At 40.6% G+C, this 21,930-nt stretch overlaps 1 pseudogene; it reads left to right on the plus strand.

Moving 5' to 3' along the window:
- Nucleotides 1-15,688: 15,688 nt before the first annotated feature.
- LOC102286967 (serine/threonine-protein phosphatase 2A catalytic subunit alpha isoform pseudogene) lies at nt 15,689-16,630 on the plus strand (annotated as a pseudogene).
- Nucleotides 16,631-21,930: the final 5,300 nt, after the last annotated feature.

Consider the following 21,930-nt stretch of genomic DNA (forward strand, 5'->3'; position numbering starts at 1 on the left):
TAACTGCCATAGACCCAAGTTCAATCACTGGCCAAGGAGCTAAGATCCCACAAATAGTGTGGCATGGCCAAAACAACACAAAACAAACAAAATAATGCAGGTCAACATCCTTTATTTAAAGTTCTTAAAACATTAGCAAATTGAATTCCAACAATATGTCAAAAGGATATTATATCATGACTATCTTGGTCCACTTGGGCTACTATAACAAAAAAAACTGTAGACTATAGACTGGGTGGCTTAAACAGGAATTTATTTCTCACAGTCTGGAAGCTGGAAAGTTTATGATCAAGCTGCCATCAGATTCTTGTCTGGTAATCCAAGTCTATGCCCCAACCAGTAACACTGAAGAAGTTGAAGTTGAATGGTTCTATGAAGACCTACAAGACCTTTTACAACTAACACCCAAAAAAGATGTCATTTTCATTACAGGGGACTGGAATGCAAAAGTAGGAAGTCAAGAAACACCTGGAGTAACAGGCAAATTTGGCCTTGGAATATGGAATGAAGCAGGACAAAGACTAATAGAATTTTGCCAAGAAAATGCACTGGTCATAGCAAACACCCTCTTCCAACAACACAAGAGAAGACTCTACACATGGACATCACCAGATGGTCAATACTGAAATCAGATTGATCATATTCTTTGCAGCCAAAGATGGAGAAGCTCTATACAGTCAACAAAAACAAGATGGGGAGCTGACTGTGGCTCAGATCATGAACTCATTATTACCAAATTCAGACTTAAATTGAAGAAAGAAGGGAAAACCACTAGACCATTCAGGTATGACCTAAATCAAATCCCTTATGATTATACAGTGGAAGTGAGAAATAGATTTAAGGGCCTAGATCTGATAGATAGAGTGCCTGATGAACTATGGAATGAGGTTCATGACATTGTACAGGAGACAGGGATCAAGACCATCCCCATGGAAAAGAAATGCAAAAAAGCAAAATGGCTGTCTGGGGAGGCCTTACAAATAGCTGTGAAAAGAAGAGAAGCGAAAAGCAAAGGAGAAAAGGAAAGATATAAGCATCTGAATGCAGAGTTCCAAAGAATAGCAAGAAGAGATAAGAAAGCCTTCCTCAGCGATCAATGCAAAGAAATAGAGGAAAACAACAGAATGGCAAAGACTAGAAATCTCTTCAAGAAAATGAGAGATAGCAAGGGAACATTTCATGCAAAGATGGGCTCAATAAAGGACAGAAATGGTATGGACCTAACAGAAGCAGAAGATATTAAGAAGAGGTGGCAAGAATACACAGAAGAACTGTACAAAAAAGAGCTTCACGACCCAGATAATCACGATGGTGTGATCACTGACCTAGAGCCAGACATCCTGGAATGTGAAGTCAAATGGGCCTTAGAAAGCATCACTACGAACAAAGCTAGTGGAGGTGATGGAATTCCAGTTGAGCTATTTCAAATCCTGAAAGATGATGCTGTGAAAGTGCTGAACTCAATATGCCAGCAAATTTGGAAAACTCAGCATTGGCCACAGGACTGGAAAAGGTCAGTTTTCATTCCAATCCCAAAGAAAGGCAATGCCAAAGAATGCTCAAACTACCACACAATTGCACTCATCTGACACACTAGTAAAGTAATGCTCAAAATTCTCCAAGCCAGGCTTCAGCAATACGTGAACCATGAACTTCCAGATGTTCAAGCTGGTTTTAGAAAAGGCAGAGGAACCAGAGATCAAATTGCCAACATCCGCTGGATCATGGACAAAGCCAGAGAGTTCCAAAAAAACATTTATTTCTGCTTTATTGACTATGCCAAAGCCTTTGACTGTGTGGATCACAATAAACTGTGGAAAATTCTGAAAGAGATGGGAATACCAGACCACCTGACCTGCCTCTTGAGAAATCTGTATGCAGGTCAGGAAGCAACAGTTAGAACTGGACATGGAACAACAGACTGGTTCCAAATATGAAAAGGAGTACGTCAAGGCTGTATATTGTCACCCTGCTTATTTAACTGATATGCAGAGTACATCATGAGAAACGCTGAGCTGGAAGAAGCACAAGCTGGAATCAAGATTGCCGGGAGAAATATCAATAACCTCAGATATGCAGATGACACCACCCTTATGGCAGAAAGTGGAGAGGAACTAAAAAGCCTCTTGATGAAAGTGGAAGAGGAGAGTGAAAAAGTTGGCTTAAAGCTCAACATTCAGAAAACGAAGATCATGGCATCTGGTCCCATCACTTCATGGGAAATAGATGGGGAAACAGTGGAAACAGTGTCAGACTTTATTTTTCTGGGCTCCAAAATCACTGCAGATGGTGACTGCAGCCATGAAATTAAAAGATGCTTACTCCTTGGAAGGAAAGTTATGACCAACCTAGATAGCATATTGAAAAGCAGAGACATTACTTTGCCAACAAAGGTCCATCTAGTCAAGGCTATGGTTTTCCCTGTGGTCATGTATGGATGTGAGAGTTGGACTGTGAAGAAGGCTGAGCGCCAAAGAATTGATGCTTTTGAACTGTGGTGTTGGAGAAGACTCTTGAGAGTCCCTTGGACTGCAAGGAGATCCAACCAGTCCATTCTGAAGGAGATTAGCCCTGGGATTTCTTTGGAAGGAATGATGCTAAAGCTGAAACTCCAGTCCTTTGGCCACCTCATGGGAAGAGTTGACTCATTGGAAAAGACTCTGATGCTGGGAGGGATTGGGGGCAGGAGGAGAAGGGGACGACAGAGGATGAGATGGCTGGATGGCATCACTGACTCGATGGACCTGAGTCTGATGAACTCCGGGAGTTGGTGATGGACAGAGAGGCCTGGCGTGCTGCGATTCATGGGGTCACAGAGAGTCAGACACGACTGAGCGACTGAACTGAACTGAACTGAGGGCCCATTTCCTGCCTTGTAGACAACTGCTTTCTCACTGTGTACTCACATGGCCTTTCCTTGGTGCCTACTTATGGAGAAAGACATCTCTTTCTCTTATAAGGGTACTAATCCCCTCATGAGGCCACCCTTCTGGCCTAATCTAAACCTAGTTTTCTCCCAAAGACTCCACCTCCAAATACCAAGTCACTGTAGGCTAAGGCTTCAACAAATGAATTTGGGGGCACACAAACATTTCAGTCAATGTCAAACAATGGCCAAGTGAGATTTATTCCAGAAGTCCTAGATTGAGTTAACATTCAAAAAAAAAAAAAATGTGATTTGCTGTATCACAAAGATACATGAAAAGCATTTGACAAACTTCAATATTTACTCCTGATAATGCTTAGCAAACTAAGGATAGAAGGGAACTTTCTGAACCTGATAAAGGACATGTATGAAAAACCTACAGCTAACATCATATTTAATAGTGAAAGACTTCATGTTTAACCTCTACGATCAGGAATAAGACAAGAGTATCTGTACTCACTACAGAGAATAAGAATTCAACACTATACTGGAATTTCTAGTCAGTGAATTAAGGCAAGAAAAAGAAATAAAAGGCATCCTTATTAGAAAGGAAGAACTGTTACTTTATTCTCAGATAACATGATTTTCTATGTAGAAAATCAGATGGAATCACAAAAAAAAAAGCTACCAAATCTAGTAAGTGAGTCTAGCAAGGCTGCAGGATAAAAGGTCAATATACAAAAATCTATTATATAATAACAAGGAACAATCAGAAGCTGAAATTTTAAAAATAATAAGATTTATGAAAGAGAAAAACAAATATCATATATTAACACATATGTATGGATCTGGACTTCCCTGGTAGCTCAGCTGATAAAGAATCCACCTGCAATGCAGGAAACCCCGGTTCAATTCCTGGATTGGGAATATCCTCTAGAGGAGGACATGGCAACCCACTGCAGTATTCTTGCCTGGAGAATCGCCATGGACAGAGGAGCCTGGCTACAGTCCATGGGGTCACAAAGAGTCAGACATGACTGAGAGATTAAGCACAGCACAGCACATATATAGAATCTAGACATGGGTTTGATCCCTGGGTCAGGAATATCCCTTGGAGGAGGAAATGGCAACCCAGTCTAGTATTCTTACCTGGAAAATTCCATGGACAGAGGAGCCTAGTGGATACAGTACATGGGGTCGCAGAGTCAGACATGACTGAGCAACTGAACACACACACATGGAAAAATGGTACCAATGAACCTATTTGCAGGGCAGGAATAGAGGCACAGACATAGAGAACAGATTGTGAAAACAGTGGGGGATGGAAAGAGGGATGAATTGATATAAAAACACTACCATGTGTAAAATAGATAGCTAGTGGGAAGCTGCAGTATAGTACAAGGAGCTCAGCTTGGTGCTCTGTGATGACCTAGATGGGAGGAGTGGGAGGGTGGGAAGGAGGCTCAAGAGGGAGGGGATATGTGTATACATACAGCTGATTCATGTTGCTGTAGAGCAGAAACTAACACAACATTGTAAAGCAATTATATTCCAATTAAAAAACGAATGCAACATAAAATAATAAAAATAATCCCATTTATGACAGCATCCAAAAATGTGAAATTCTTATGTATAAATCTGACAAGAGATGTGAAAGACCTTTACAATCATTAAAACATTACAGAGGTGGGGAGTTGCTATACAACACAGGGAGCTCAGCCTGGTGCTCCCTAGAGAGGTGGGATGGGAGGGTGAAGGCAGTTCAAGAGGGAGGGGATATATACATATACATACATACAGACAGACAGACACTTATGTCTGATTTGTATCATATGGCAGAAACCAACACAACATTGTAAAGCAATTATCCTCCAATTAAAATTTTTTAAAACATTACTGAGAAAAATAGGAGACCTAAATAAATAGAGAAAGACACCATGTTGATGGATCAGAAGGCTCAATATTATTATGATTTCATTCATCCACAAGTTGATCTACAGATTCAATACAATTCCAGTCAAAATCACACCAGGAAAGCAGGCATAGAAGGAACATACCTCAACATAAGAAAAGCCATATATGACGAACCCACAGCAAACATTATCCTTTATGGTGAAAAATTGAAACCATTTCCTTTAAAATCAGGAACATGACAAGGGTTCCCATTCTCACCACTACTATTCAACATAGTTTTGGAAGTCCTAGCCACAGCAATCAGAGAAGAAAAAAAAAAATAAAAGGAATCCAGATTGGAAAAGAAGAAGTAAAACTCTCACTGTTTGCAGATGACATGATGCTCTACAAAGAAAACCCTAAAGATACCACCAGAAAATTACTAGCACTAATCAATGAATATAGTAAAGTTGCAGGATATAAAATTAATACACAGAAATCCCTTGCATTCCTACACACTAACAATGAGAAAACAGAAAGAGAAATTAAGGAAACAATCCCATTCATCATTGCAATGAAAAGAATAAAATACTTAGGAATAAATTTAGCTAAAGAAACAAAAGATCTACATATAGAAAACTATAAAATGCTGATGAAAGAAATCAAACATGACACAAATAGATGAAGAAATATACCATGCTCATGTATTGGAAGAATCAGTATAGTGAAAATGAGTATACTACCCAAAACAATATGGTATGAAAAGGCAAAATGATAGGATACTGAAAGAGGAACTCCCCAGGTCGGTAGGTGCCCAATATGCTACTGGAGATCAGTGGAAAAATAACACCAGAAAGAATGAAGGGAGGGAGCCAAAGCAAAAACAATACCCAGTTGTGGAAGTGACTGGTGATAGAAGCAAGGTCTGATGCTGTGAGAGCAATATTGCACAGGAACCTGGAATGTTAGATCCATGAATCAAGGCAAATTGGAAGTGGTCAAACAGGAGATGGCAAGAGTGAACGTCAACATTCTAGGAATCAGCGAACTAAAATGGACTGGAATGGGTGAATTTAACTCAGATGACTATTATCTTTACTACTGTGGGCAGGAATCCCTTAGAAGAAATGGAGTAGCCATCATGGTCAACAAAAGAGTCCGAAATGCAGTACTTGGATGCAATCTCAAAAACGACAGAATGACCTCTGTTCGTTTCCAAGGCAAACCATTCGATATCACAGTAATCCAAGTCTATGCCCCAACCAGTGACGCTGAAGAAGCTGAAGTTGAACAATTCTATGAAGACCTACAAGACCTTTTAGAACTAACACCCAAAACAGATGTCCTTTTCATTATAGGGGACTGGAATGCAAAAGTAGGAAGTCAAGAAACACCTGGAGTAACAGGCAAATTTGGCCTTGGAATATGGAATGAAGCAGGGCAAAGGCTAATAGAGTTTTGCTAAGAGAACACACTGGTCATAACAAACACCCTCTTCCAACAACACAAGAGAATACTCTACACATGGACATCACCAGATGGTCAACACCAAAATCAGACTGATTATATTCTTTGCAGCCAAAGATGGAGAAGCTCTATACAGTCAGCAAAAACAAGACCAGGAGCTGACTGTGGCTCAGATCATGAACTCCTTATTGCCAAATTCAGACTTAAACTGAAGAAAGTAGGGAAAACCACTAGACCATTCAGGTATGACCTAAATCAAATCCCTTATGATTATACAGTGGAAGTGAGAAATAGATTTAAGGGCCTAGATCTGATAGATAGAGTGCCTGATGAACTATGGAATGAGGTTCATGACATTGTACAGGAGACAGGGATCAAGACCATCCCCATGGAAAAGAAATGCAAAAAAGCAAAATGGCTACTGGGGAGGACTTACAAATAGCTGTGAAAAGAAGAGAAGCGAAAAGCAAAGGAGAAAGGAAAGATAAAAGCATCTGAATGCAGAGTTCCAAAGAATAGCAAGAAGAGATAAGAAAGCCTTCCTCAGCGATCAATGCAAAGAAATAGAGGAAAACAACAGAATGGCAAAGACTAGAGATCTCTTCAAGAAAATGAGAGATACCAAGGGAACATTTCATGCAAAGATGGGCTCGATAAAGGACAGAAATGGTATGGACCTAACAGAAGCGGAAGACATTAAGAAGAGGTGGCAGGAATAAATAGAAGAACTGTACAAAAAAGAGCTTCATGACCCAGATAATCACGATGGTGTGATCACTGACCTAGAGCCAGACATCCTGGAATGTGAAGTCAAGTGGGCCTTAGAAAGCATCACTATGAACAAATCTAGTGAAGATGATGGAATTCCAGTTGAGCTATTTCAAATCCTGAAAGATGATGCTGTGAAAGTGCTGAACTCAATATGCCAGCAAATTTGGAAAACTCAGCATTGGCCACAGGACTGGAAAAGGTCAGTTTTCAGTCCAATCTCAAAGAAAGGCAATGCCAAAGAATGCTCAAACTACCACACAATTGCACTCATCTGACACACTAGTAAAGTAATGCTCAAAATTCTCCAAGCAAGGCTTAAGCAATACGTGAACCGTGAACTTCCAGATGTTCAAGCTGGTTTTAGAAAAGACAGAGGAACCAGAGATCAAATTGCCAACATCCGCTGGATCATGGAAAACACAAGAGAGTTCCAGAAAAACATCTATTTCTGCTTTATTGACTATGCCAAAGCCTTTGACTGTGTGGATCACAATAAACTGTGGAAAATTCTGAAAGATGGGAATACCAGACCACCTGACCTGCCTCTTGAGAAATCTGTATGCAGGTCAGGAAGCAACAGTTAGAACTGGACATGGAACAGACTGGTTCCAAATAGGAAAAGAAGTATGTCAAGGCTGTATATTGTCACCCTACTTAACTTATATGCAGAGTACATCATGAGAAATGCTGGGCTGGAAGAAGCACAAGCTGGAATCAAGATTGCCGGGAGAAATATCAATAACCTCAGATATGCAGATGACACCACCCTTATGGCAGAAAATGAAGCACTAAAAGGCCTCTTGATGAAAGTGAAAGAGGAGAATTAAAAAGTTGGCTTAAAGCTCAACATTCAGAAAACGAAGATCATGGCATCTGGTCCCATCACTTCATGGGAAATAGATGGGGAAACAGTGGAAACAGTGGCTGAATTTATTTTTTCGGCCTCCAAAATCACTGCAGATGGTGATTGCAGCCATGAAATTAAAAGATGCTTACTCCTTGGAAGGAAAGTTATGACCAACTTAGATAGCATATTGAAAAGCAGAGACATTACTTTGCCAACAAAGGTCCGTCTAGTCAAGGCTATGGTTTTTCCAGTGGTCATGTATGGATGTGAGAGTTGGACTGTGAAGAAAGCTGAGCACCAAGGAATTGATGCTTTTCAACTGTGACGTTGGAGAAGACTCTTGAGAGTCCTTTGGACTGCGAGGAAATCCAACCAGTCCATTCTAAAGGAGATCAGCCCTGGGTGTTCATTGGAAGGACTGATGCTGAAGCTGAAACTCCAGTCCTTTGGCCACCTCATGCGAAGAGTTGACTCATTGGAAAAGACTCTGATGCTGGGATGGACTGGGGGCAGGAGGAGAAGGGGACGACAGAAGAAGAGATGGCTGGATGGCATCATTGACTCGATGGACATGAGTTTGAGTGAACTCCGGGAGTTGGTGATGGACAGGGAGGCCTGGTGTGCTACAATCATGGGGTCGCAAAGAGTCAGACACGACTGAGCGACTGAACTGAACTGAACCCAAAACAATCTATAGATTCGATGCAATCCCTATCAAGCTACCAATGGTATTTTTCAGAGAACTAGAACAAATAATTTCACAATATTTATGGAAACAAAAAAAACTCGAATAGCCAAAGCAAAGAAAGAAGAATGGAACTGGAGAAATCAACCTGCCTGACTTCAGACTATACTACAAAGCTACAGTCATCAAGACAGTATGATACTGGCACAAAGACAGAAATACAGATCAATGGAACAAAATAAAAAGCCCAGAGATAAATCTATGCACCTATGGACACCTTATCTTTGACAAAGGAGGCAAGAATATACAATGGAGAAAAGACAATCTCTTTAACAAGTGGTGATGGTAAAACTGGTCAACCACTTGTAAAAGAACAAAACTAGAACACTTTCTAACACCATACACAAAAATAAACTCAAAATGGATTAAAGATCTAAATGTAAGATCAGAAACTATAAAACTCTTGGAGGAAAACATAGGCAGAACACTCTCTGACAAATCACAGCGAGATCCTCATGACCCATCTCCCAGAGAAATGGAAATAAAAACAAAAATAAACAAATGGGACCTAATTAAAATTAAAATTAAAAGTTGCTGCACTACAAAGGAAACTATGCTACTGCTGCTAAGTCACTTCAGTCGTGTCTGACTCTGTGTGACCCCATAGACGGCAGCCCACCAGGCTTCCCCGTCCCTGGGATTCTCCAGGAAAGAACACTGGAGTGGGTTACCATTTCCTTCTCCAATGCATGAAAGTGAAAAGTGAAAGGGAAGTTGCTCAGTTGTATCCGACTTGTAGCAACCCTATGGACTGCAGCCCACCAAGCTCCTCCATCCATGGGATTTTCCAGGCAAGAGTACTGGAGTGGGGTGCCATCGCCTTCTCCGAAAGGAAACTATAAGCAAGGTGAAAGGACAGCCTTTAGAATGGGAGAAAATAACAGCAAATGAAACAACTGACAATCTCAAAAATATACAAGCAGCTCATGCAGCTCAATTCCAGAAAAATGAACAGCCCAATCAGAAAGTTGGCCAAAAAACTAAACAGACATCTCTCCAAAGAAGACATACAGATGGCTAATAAACACATGCAAAAGATGCTCAAAATCACTCATTATTAGAGAAATGCAAATCAAAACCACAATGAGGTATCATCTCACACCAGTCAAAATGGCGCCATCAAAAAGCCCACAAACGTTAAATGCTGGAAAGGGTGTGGAGAAAAGGGAACCTTCTTACACTGTTGGCGGGAATGCAAACTAGTACAGCCACTATGGAGACCAATATGAAGATTCCTTAAAAACTGGAAATAGAACTGCCATACGACCCAGCAATCCCACTGCTGGGCATACACACCAAGGAAACCAGAATTGAAAGAGACATATGTACCCCAATGTTCATTGCAGCACTGTTTAGCTAGGACATGGAAGCAACCTACATATCCATCAGCAGATGAATGGATAAGGAAGTTATGGTACATATACACAATGGAATATTACTCAGCTATAAAAATGAATACATTTGAGTCAGTTCTAATGAGGTGGATGAAACTGGAGCCTATTATACAGAGTGAAGTAAGTCAAAAAGAGAAACACCAATATAGTATATTAACACATATATATGGAATTTAGAAAGACAGTAACAACAATCATGGAGAAGGCAATGGCACCCTACTCCAGTACTCTTGCCTGTAAAATCCCATGGATGGAGGAGCCTGGTGGGCTACAGTCCATGGGGTCGCTAAGTGTCGGACACGGCTGAGCGACTTCACTTTCACTTTTCACTTTCATACATTGGAGAAGGAAATGGCAACCCACTCCAGTGTTCTTGCCTGGAGAATCCCAGGGACGGGGGAGCCTGGTGGGCTGCAGTCTATGGGGTTGCACAGAGTCGAACACGACTGAAGTGACTTAGCAGCAACAACAACAATCATATATGCAAAGCAGAAAAAGACACACAGATGTAAAGAACAGACTTTTGGACTCCGTGGGAGAAGGCGAGGGTGGTATGACTTGAGAGAACAGCACTGAAACATGTATATTACCATATGTAAAATAGATAACCAGTGTAAGTTCGATGCATGAAGCAGGGCACTCAAAGCTGGTGCTCTGGGACAACCCAGAGGGATGGGGTGAGGAGGGAGGTGGGAGGGGGTTCAGGATGAGGGAACACATGTACACCCATGGCTGATTCATGTCAATGTATGGCAAAAACCACTACAATATTGTAAAGTAATTATCCTCCATTTAAAATAAATAAATTTTTAAAACTCATACCAGGACACCAAAAACGCTTTCCTTAAAAGAACATACTTATATTACACTTCATCAAAATTAAAACTACTTTTTGAAAGACACTGTTATAAGGATGAAAAATGAAGTCAGACTGGGGGAAAAAAGGTTTGCAAATCATTTATCTGATAAAGGAGTGGTATCCAGAATGTGTCAAGGATCCTTACAACTTAAAAACAGGAAAATAACCTAACTGTGGACTTCCCTGGTGGCACAGTGGGTAAGAATCCTCCTGCCAATGCAGGAGACACAGGTTTGATCCCTGGTCTGAGAAGATTCCACATGCCACAGAACAACTACGCTCCTCCACTGCAACTACTGAGACCACATGCTGCAACTACTGAAGCCCAAGCTCCTAGAGCTTGTGCTCCACAACAAGAGAAGCCACCACAATGAGAATCCTGTGCACCGCAGTGGAGAGTAGCCCCCACTCGCCACGACTAGAGAATGCCCTCAGAAAGCAAAGAAGACCTGGAACAGCCAAAAAAGGAAAAGAAAATAACCTAATTAAAAAATGAGCAAGGGGACTTCCCTGGCAGTCCAGTGGTTAAGATTTTGCCTTTCCAGTGCAGGGTGTGTGTGTTTGATCACTGGTCAGAGAGTTAACCCCACATTCCTTGTGGCCAAAAAACCAGAACATAGAAAACAACAGAAACAATACTGTAACAAATTCAATAAAGACTTACAAAAAATTTAAAAAACAAACAGGAATTTGCTATATGATGTAGGGAATTCAAACCCAGTGCTCAGTGACAACCTAGAGGGGTGGGGTAGGGTGGGATGTTGGAGGGAGATTCAAGAGGGAGGGGATATATGTATACCTATGGCTGATTCATGCTGATGTATGGCAGAAACTAACACAATATTGTAAAGCAATTATCCCTCCATTAAAAATAAATTTTAGAAAACGAGCAAGCCATCTCAACAGGCACTTTAGTGAAGACAATAAATGGCAAATGCTCACATAATAAGATGCTCAACCCCATTAGTCATTAGGGAAATGAAAATTAAAACCACAATGAGATACCATTACACCTCTAATAGAATGGCTAAAATTGAAAAGACTCACCATACCCCATGAACTGAAACTCTCATACAATGGGAGAAGGGAATGTAAAATGGCACAGCCACTTTGGAAGCTTCTTACAAAGTTAAGCATACACCTACCATAAGATTCAGCCATTCTGCTCATAAATATTTACTCAAGAGAAATGAAAGCAAATGTTCATACAAAAATTAGTACACAAATGTTCATAGTAGCTTTGTTTATGATTGCCCAAACTAGAAACAACACAAATGTCCATCAACACTTAAATGGATAAACAATTGTAGTATTTACATACAGTGAAATATCTCTTAGTAACAAAATGAAATGAACTACACACACAGCAAGGTGGATAGTTTGATTCTCAAAATAATTATACTGAGTAAAAGAAGCCATACAAAACAGAAAACATACTGTATAATTCCATATATATATATAAAAACCTAGAAAATGAAAACCGATCTAGAGTAACAGTGGATCAGTGGTCACCTGGGAGTTAGGCGCACAGGGAAGCAGGACAGAGAGATAATAAAGGGGCAAGAAGAAACTCTGGAGAGTGATGGATATATTCATTATCTTGATGGTGGTAATGGCTTCGGGCATATGTTGAAACTAACCAAATTATACTCTTTGTATATGTCAGTTTATTATATGTCTCTTATACATCAATAAAGCTATTAAAATAAAACCTTAGAAAGACTTCTTTAAAAAAAAAAAAGACTTCTTAAATTATGTCTCTGTGCCCCTAAGAACTTTGTTTCATTGGCCTGGAATCAGGAGGTTTTATTTAGCTTCTGATGAGTAATGGTTGGGCTTCAGCCAGGCTCTAAAGACACAAGATTGCACAAGCACCGACCTGACAGCTCATGAAGTTCTCATGGGGGTCTTCTGAATCTAAAACTGCAACTCTTCCATGCTACACACCCACTCCTTCATATTTTCCTACTAGAATACCCTCTACCAGGCATAATTCCTCTAGGGTCAATTTGAAATTACCATGGCTACATTGGGGAATTTTTGACGTGAAGACTGTTCACTTAAGAAGGCCCCAGGTTCAGTCCCTGGTCAGGGAACTAAGATCCCACAAGCTTTATGGCATGGCCCAAAAAAAGGACGTTAGACCAAAAAGGGAAGAAACTCTCATGAGGAAATTGTTTAAAAAGAGAATATTTTTAACATAAGAGACTATATTAGCTTTGTTTCTATACTTCAAGGATTAATGAATGGTAGCTTTAGATTTGTTTAGATTGGTAAAATTGTCAGTGGCCTGAGTTATTGTCCAACCAGCTGTAATCTCAATATCTATATATCTGTTTATTTCTTTATCTTTCTTGTGTTTTTCAAAATGTGGTTTCTTTATCAATACATTCTTCCTTCTCCTTCAAAAAGCAACATAAATAGCCTTTAAAAAGTAAAATTTCACATTTGTCTGAAGCTGTGCGTGCTGTCACTCAGTCATGTCCAACACTTTGCAACCCCAGGGGCTGTAGCCCACCAGGCTCCTCTGCCCATGGAATTTTCAGGGTAAGAATGCTGGAGTGGGTTGCCATTTCCTACTGCAGAGGATCTTCCTGACCCAGGGATTGAACCTGAATCTCTTGCTTCTCCTGCATTGACAGGCATATTCTTTACCACTGCACCACCTGGGAAATCTTGTCTGAAGCTGGGTCCTCCTAAAATTTTTTTGTCCCTCTCTCTCCGTTTTACCTCTTTAGGAAACTTTTAAAGATTAACTGATCAAAAAAACATTCAGTTGTTATGTGTATATACACTTTTCTAGTCCAAATTAAGCCATCAAAATGTCTAAAAACAAGAAAAAACTTATTAATGATGCTTCTTTTTGTCGACACTGAAAAGTGTACTTACGTAATAGCCTTTGTTATTCTAATTATAAGAAACGAACTTAATTCCAAGATGAAGGAGAATTTTGATACAATTGAGAGTCTTTATAAATTAGTTTACCATTTAAAAATAATGTCACCACAATATTTTGGTTTGTACAAAACCAGGGTTAAATTATTTAAACTTTCTAAATTTCTTACACTGGTTTTATGAGTTAAGTAAGTTACCATTGTCTCCATAATTTTATGAGAAAATATATATACAAACAAATGACAATAACCAATGTCTTTTTATAGAGTTTAGTTTTATGAAATTCTTAAGTTGCTACAAATCACAAAAATTTAACATATTAGCTAAAATTGAAATTTCCACATCCTGACTACCTTTAAGGCCTAAGATAAAAGGTTAAGTTAATTAATAAATAATCTTTGGCTATCTGGACAATTTCTATGTAAGAAACAGATACAAAACACTGGTCATTGAACACAATCTTTTATTCTTATCTCCTGAAACGACACTGTCCTTATCTTCCATAAATTCAGGAAAAGTGAAGAGAACTAATGAGATTTCAAAACCAAAAAATTTAAAGCTCTCAGAAACTCCTTGAATGTCCATAGCCTAAAGTCTTGCCATTATACTTAATAGCAGTAAGCTGTCTCCTCTAGGATCCACAAGTTACCTCCTTCTGAGTAAATATCAGGTTACCCCATGGATTTGGAAAGTATTCTCCATCTTAGACTCTACCCTATGACATGCTGATATCACTAATTACAGCAGGGGACACATACCTCCAGTTTTATCACCAACAAGTACAGCTGTTTTTTTCGAAACACCCACCTAAGCAGCCTCTGCATGATCCCAAACCTGAAGGCTTGGCTTCCTGAAGAGGCATCAGAGAAAAACTGCCCTTGAGCCTCAATGGAAAAGAGATTTTCAGGTACTGTTAGCAACTGACACAACAAAACTCCAAAGTACTGAAGTTTATGTTTTCCGACTTAAAAGACATATATCACTTCAACCTGAATACTGGACAGCCATTCCATTGGCACAATTTAACACTATTCTTAGGATTCCTCCAGGAACTGCTGACTGCAGAAGTGGACAACTTCTGCCCAAGGTTAATCTCATTCTTCAGTGAGCAGCCTTTTTCTTTCCCTTTACCACTCATCATGCCTGTTATTGTACTTTACACTCCCAGTAAATCTTCTCAATATGTTCTCCCTTACCTTCATCCTTTGACTTTTGACCCTATATGACCTTCTGCCACTTAAAAAATAAAACGTCCTGACAGGTCTTTCTCAAACCATAACTACTGCTCTGAACTTAACTGTTTGCTGACAAAAATTTAATCATTTTTCTTTTAAACACTTGAGAAGATACATTTCCTATTAAGGCCCATTCTGGTTCTTCTGGGCTTCCCTGGTGGCTCAGATGGTAAAGAATTTGCCTGCAATGCAGGAGACCTGGGTTTGATCCCTGGGTTGGGAAGATCCCCTGTAGAAGGAAATGGCTACCCACTCCAGTATTCTTGCCTGGAGAATCCCGTGGACAGAGGATCCTGGTGGGCTACAGTCCATGGGTCACAAAGAGTCGGACACAACTGAGCCACTAACACACTTGTCTGGTTCTTAAGTTTCCCTTACATCATTAATCCCAAACTTTGGTCATATAATAACTGACCTCCAGTTCTGCAGCTCCAGTTCCGGCCCTTCTACTCCTCCACATCCCACCACCTCCTGACGCTGGGCGTGGCGTCACCCCACAGACAGCCGCAGTTACAGAGAGCAGAGCTCTGGAGCTAGAGCAAGTGGAGGAGGGCAGCAGCTGGTGGCCAAACACAGAGGGGTGAGTTAGAGGGCCAGTGCTAGCGCCAAGCAACTGCCAGTACCTGCACAAGTACCCTGGGAACTGGCGACGGCGTGTACTTGTGGCCCATGTGTGGGGGCGGCCTGGAAGGAGCACGGTTCGGGCGGGTGGCATCATGGATGAGAAGGTGTTCACCAAGGAGCTGACCAGTGGACCAAGCAGCTGAACAAGTGCAAGCAGCTGTCCCAGCCCCAGGTCAAGAGCCTCCGTGAGAAGGCTAACGAAATCCTGACAAAAGAATCCAATGTGCAAGTCGTTCGATGTCTAGTCAACGTCTGTAGAGATGTGCATGGGAAATTTCAGGATCTCATGGAATTGTTTAGAATTGGTGGCACATCACCAAATACGAATTACTTGTTTATGGGCAATTATTTTGACAGAGGATATCATTCAGTGAAAACAGTTAATCTGCTTGTAGCTCTTAAGGTTCATTACCATGAATGTATCACCTTTCTTCAGGGAAATCATGAGAGCAGACAGATCACACAAGTACATGGTTTCTATGATGAGTGTTTAAGAAACTACAGAAATGCAACTGTTTAGAAATATTTTACAGATCTTTTTGACTATCTTCCTATCACTGGATAGGATATCACTTCCTATTACTGGGTGGGCAGATCTGTCAACATGGTGGCCACTCAGCAGCCATAGATACACTGGATCACATCAGAGCACTCGATCGTCTACAAGAAGTTCTCCATTACGGTCCAGTGTGTGACTTGCTGTGGTCAGATCCAGATGAAAGGTGGAGGTTGGGTTATATCTCCTCGAGGAGCTGGTTACACCTTGGGGCAAGATATTTCTGAGACATTTAATCATGTTGATGGCCTCACGTTGGCATCTAGACCTCATCAGCTGGTGATGGAGGAATATAACTGGTGCCATGACCTAAATGGAGTAATGATTTTCAGTGCTCCAGACTGTTGTTATCCTTGTGGTAACCAAGCTGCAATCATGGATATTCTAAAATACTCTTTCTTGCAGTTTGAAAATACTCCCAGCACCTTGCAGAAGTGAGCCACATGTTACTCATGGTACCCTAGACTGCTTCCTATAATGAAGTTTTAAACTTGTACAGTTTTGCTCTTCCCATGTCATATGGGAAGAGCAACTCCACAAGTGTCAGAGAACAGTTAACACTCAAAAAAACTTGTTTTCACATGGACCAAAAAGATGTGCCATATAAAAATACAAAGCCTCTTGGAAGGACTGATGAAGGACTCAGCTGAAGGACTGATGCTGAAGCTGAAGCTCCAATACTTTGGCCACCTGATGCAAAGAGCCAACTCATTGGAAAAGACCATGATGCTGGGAAAGACTGAAGGCAGGAGAAGAAGGAGGCAACAGAGGATGAGATGGTTGGATCGTATCACTGATTCAATGGACATGAGTTTGAGCAAGCTCCAGGAGATGAAGGACAGGGAAGCCTGGTGTGCTGCAGCCCATGGGGTCACAAAGAGTTGGACACGACTGAGAGGCTGAACTGAACCTGTCATCAACAGCCATGATCACTTTAGAATGAACCAATTCATTGTATGCTGAAGTGACACTGTTGGTCAAGAAACCAGTTTCTGTCCTATCGCTGTTTGTAGTTACTTTGCTTTCTCTGAGAAACTGCAGATAATAAGATGTAAACATTAACACCTTGTGAATACAATTTAACTTCCATTTAGCTATAGCTTTACTCAGTATGACTGTAGATAAGAATAGCAGCAATCATTGGAGCTTAATGAACATTTTTAAAAATAAGTACCAAAGCCTCCCTTCTATTTGTGAGTTTTGAAATCATTTTGTTTATTTTTAGGGATACCATTTAATTTAACTGTATGATTTGTCTGTGCTCGATTTATCTCCACTTCTAAAATCTTGGCCTCATATTGTTCTTTGTTACTGTCAGAACCTGGTGAGTTGTTTTGAATGGAGTTTTTTTTTTTTTTCTCCCTCCTATAAAATGATGTTACTGCACAAGAACACTGCAGTGTTTTTCATAATAAACTTGTGAACTAAGAACTGAGAAAGTCAAATTTTAATTGATCAATGGGCAAGACTGGTGTTGTTTATTTAAAAGATGCATCAATTGATAAATGTTAGAATCTATAGAATTCTAGATAAAGAAAAATAAGAATCAAGGCCACTAAAAAAAAAACTGACCTCACATCAACAAAATACTTCTACTGAGGCTTGCTGTTCAGTTGCTCAGTCATGTCCGACTCTTTGTGACCCCATGGACTGCAGCACACCAGGCTTCCCTTTTTTTTTTAATCTCTCCACAAGGCTTGCAGGATCTTAGTTCCCCAACCAGGTATCAAACCCAGGCCCCCTGCAGTGGAAGCATGGCGTTCTAACCATTGGACCGCCAGGGAAGTCCCTGGTGGTACAAATACCTGTTCTCTTCAGAGATGTTCTTTTGGGGAACTGTTTACTTCCACTCACATTATCCGCCCATTTTAAGGGACATATAATTAACTCATGCAAAATGATACTTATACTTCCAATAAGGTCTGTGCTCCATTAGAATACCATTTCTTATGTGGACATCAGACTTACGCCCACCCGCCACACACTAACTTATCCAATATATTGAGGTAATTGTTAGAGATTTTCAGATATTTAAAACTACCTCTCTTCCAATGGATCAAATTCTCATGAAAAGTAAAGGGAAAAAGCAGAATCTGGACAGCTCCCAGAAAGGTAACTGACTCTTCATGCATTCTCTGTGAGCTGCAGTTCCCACAGTGGTGAAAAGGTGGCCCCAAACCTGTCTCTGATCTTAACAGATGCCATAAATGACACAACTTTTACTCAAGAAGACTCCCCCACCCCACCCCCCAAAAAAAATGTCTAAATTTATTAGCCATATTGTCACTAGCAGTCTTATAGCCCTTGATTTCCTTGGCTAGCAGAGGAAAGGGTTCTCCTTTAGCAAACACCTCTTGATGTACTTACATAAATACTACAGGTCAATAGAACAATTTCTGATGACGCTAAAAGAAAAAGGCACCAGGCTGTCTACAATAGACCAGCTGAACCATAGGACATGTTTCCATGGCCTGGGTTGGGTCACCTAGGCTCCTATGTCCAGGGTCTATTACAAGGATGAATGATCATCATTTTGTTTCTGGTAACTGCCTGTGGTGCTTTGGGGCAGAGCCTGTCCAGAGCCCTAAATGCCACTGAGCAGCCCTTGTCACATCACAAGATTCAGCACTTCATCCTGCAATAAAAGGAGCAAGAGAGACTTGCCCAAGTCCTTCTGCACCAGCTTTCTCAGTGCTACCTCCAGATCAGCAAAATCTCAGTAATGGTGATGACTAGAATACATAGATTCATGTCCTGTGGCCTGACTTCATCTGCCCTTGGATGAAAGGGAGGAGCAAGAAAGACATGCAGCCCCTGACATGCAGGAGCTGGCCTGGCACTCACAGCAAGGCCTAGGTGCTCTCCTGTTGAACATGCCCAGTTTCACAGATTCCCAACATCAGACAAGGCCACTGTGACTAATGGATCAAGACCAAAACTAGACTAATAAACATTGTCCAAATTCCCAAAATGACTAAACATTATCCTCTCCTAGCTCATATAAATAAATGGGTGCTGCTTCTTTGTCAATCACTCCCTTCACCTCACCTTTCTAGATAATAATTAATATACCCAATCATAAAATCACTCTCACTTTCTACAACCTCCAATCCTTGGAATCTCCCCCACAAATCGCCTTATATGAGGCCACATCCCATAAAAGAATCTTCCCAACCCAGGGTTCGAACCAGGGTCTCCCATATTGCAGGCAGACGCTTTAACCTCTGAGCCACCAGGGAAGCCCCATAAAAGAATCTAACACCTTCTTATTGAGACATCCCGTGGAATGTATGTTCTCCCTCATGACAAGGAATCAATGAACTCAGATTTGCATGACTGGATGAACAAATTAATGAATGAAAGGACTTACATCATAATAAAAGATCCCGGACTTACCCCCTAAGAGCTCATGATGTAGCAAGAGAGACAAAGAAACAGTTCTGTCAGTGTGATGAATATCATAATAAAACATAAAGACAGGATGCTGTACAAGTGACATGTCAGAGCCAGGGATGTCAGTGAAGGCTTCCTGGGAGAGGGGAAACTAGGGTGAATTTTAGGTAGAAGTTAGCCCAGTACAGAGGCAGGGGTTGGATTTAGTGGGAGGAAAATAATGTTTTAGTCAGAGAGAGTAATAAGTTCAAAGGCAAGAAGCAGAGAGAGTATATAACTAGATCATGACTGAGGTCAAGAAGGGACTACCATCAAGTCTTCTGGGCCTTATATGCTTTTAGGTCCACTGAAGGGTGGTAGGATTAGATTGTATTTTATGAAGATTCAATAACCACATACTGTGATCAAAGTTAAAAAATCATTTACCTCCAGATATTAAGATGGAGGTAAATCCAGCATCACTTTTGTTGTATTGCAAAAAAGACATAAATTGAATTAACCTTGAGGAAAAATTAAATGATCGCAAATTAAGGAACATTCTACATTTTGAACTCCAAAAATATCAATGTCATGAAACAAACAAACAAAAATGGCTGAGAAGCTGTTCTAGGTTCAAGGAAAGTAAACATGACTAAACACCATGCTTTACCCTGGACTGGATTTGGGAATTAAATACTTTTTTTCTTTTGCTAGAGAGGATGTCAATGGGACAACTGATGTAACTCAGCTAGATAATACTATGTCCATGTTAATTGCCTGATCTTGGGAATTCTCTGGTGTTCCAGTGGTTAGGACTCTGCATTTTCACTGCTGCTGAGGGCTCAGATTCAATCCCTGGTCAAGATTCCCAGGAGCTATGTGGCACCTCCCCCCCAAAAAAAATCACCTGATCTTGATAATTGTACTGTGGTTATATAAGAGAATGTCCTTGTCTTCTGGAAAGGTGCACCACATTTAGGTAAAGGAAAATCATGTCCATAACTAACTCTCAAACTGTTTAGAAAACTGCTCAGAAAAAAAAATATATATACATATATATATATATGTAAATGAAAGAAGCATAAAGCAAATGTGGTAAACTGTTAATATTTGGGGAATCTAGGTGAAGGATAGTCATGAATTCCTCATATTATTTCTGTAACTATTCTGTAAGACTGCAACTTTGTCAAAATACAATTACCCCTTCCCTATCAAAAAATAAATAAATAAAAGCATGTAGTTGAAAAGTTTTATGTGTTAGGACTGTGATGGGACCTGGTAGGGTGAAAGTGAATAAGATGCTCCCATACCCTACTAGACTCACAGTCTAGGAGGCCATCTTGGCAGCAGATCCAAAGGTGTGAGACAGGATCTCCAAGAAGATGACAACAATTTGGGCAAGAAGCAGGGAAGGCCTGAATGAACTAGGGCAGTGCCAACATAATTAGAAGGACACTGAAGGGACAATATTTATGACCTGGTGACTAACTGGACTTGAGGCAGGGAACAAGCGAGGTCTAGTGAGGTGTCCGAGTTTCTTAGACAGACCATTGGTTGGACCATGGTCCCAGTCACCAAGAGAGTGCCCAGGCAGTTTGTGCAGAGGAAGGGCTTGATTTTGGACAGCTCAATGATGCTGTTAAGTAGAGGGTTTGAGATACAGGACTGTAGTTTAGGGGAGGCATCTGAGCTGAGATATATGTGGGGGAGTCATCAGCAGTGAGGAGTTAGAGGAAGCTGCTGAATAGGAAGAAGACACAAGAGAACCTCAACATCTGGAGAGGTGTACAGCACAATGATTCACAATTTTTAAAGGTTATATTCCACTTATAGCTATTATAAAATATTGGCTATATTCTGTGCTGTACATTATTTTTTGTATCTTATTTATTTTATACATGAAAAGTTTGTGAAAGTGAAGTCGCTCAGTCGTGTCGGACTCTTTGCGACCCCATGGACTGTAGCCTACCAAGCTCCTCCATCCATGGTATTCTCCAGGCAAGAATACTGGAGTGGATTGCCATTTCCTTCTCCAGGGGATCTTCCCAACCCAGGGATGGAACCCAGGTCTCTTTAACCTCTGAGCTACTATTATACATATAAATATAGTATAATAGTTTGTGCCTCTTTATCCCCTACCCCCGGCTCTTACCCCATTCCCCTTCCCTCTCCTCACTGATAACCACTAGCTTGTTCTCTGTATCTGAGTCTGCTTATTTTTGTTACTAGTTTGTTGTATATTTTTAGATTCCATCTATAAATGAGATCCCACAGTATCTGTCTTTCTCTGTCTGGCTTATTTCACTTCACATCAACTAAAGCCTCTCCTCTTCCCTAACCAAAAAAAAAAACCGTTTTTGCAAGAGTTGGCCTCCAGCCTGCCGACTCTTCTCCACTAGGAAAACT

The sequence above is a fragment of the Bos mutus genome, chromosome X (assembly GCF_027580195.1).
Source record: "Bos mutus isolate GX-2022 chromosome X, NWIPB_WYAK_1.1, whole genome shotgun sequence".
Taxonomy (NCBI): Eukaryota; Metazoa; Chordata; class Mammalia; order Artiodactyla; family Bovidae; genus Bos; species Bos mutus.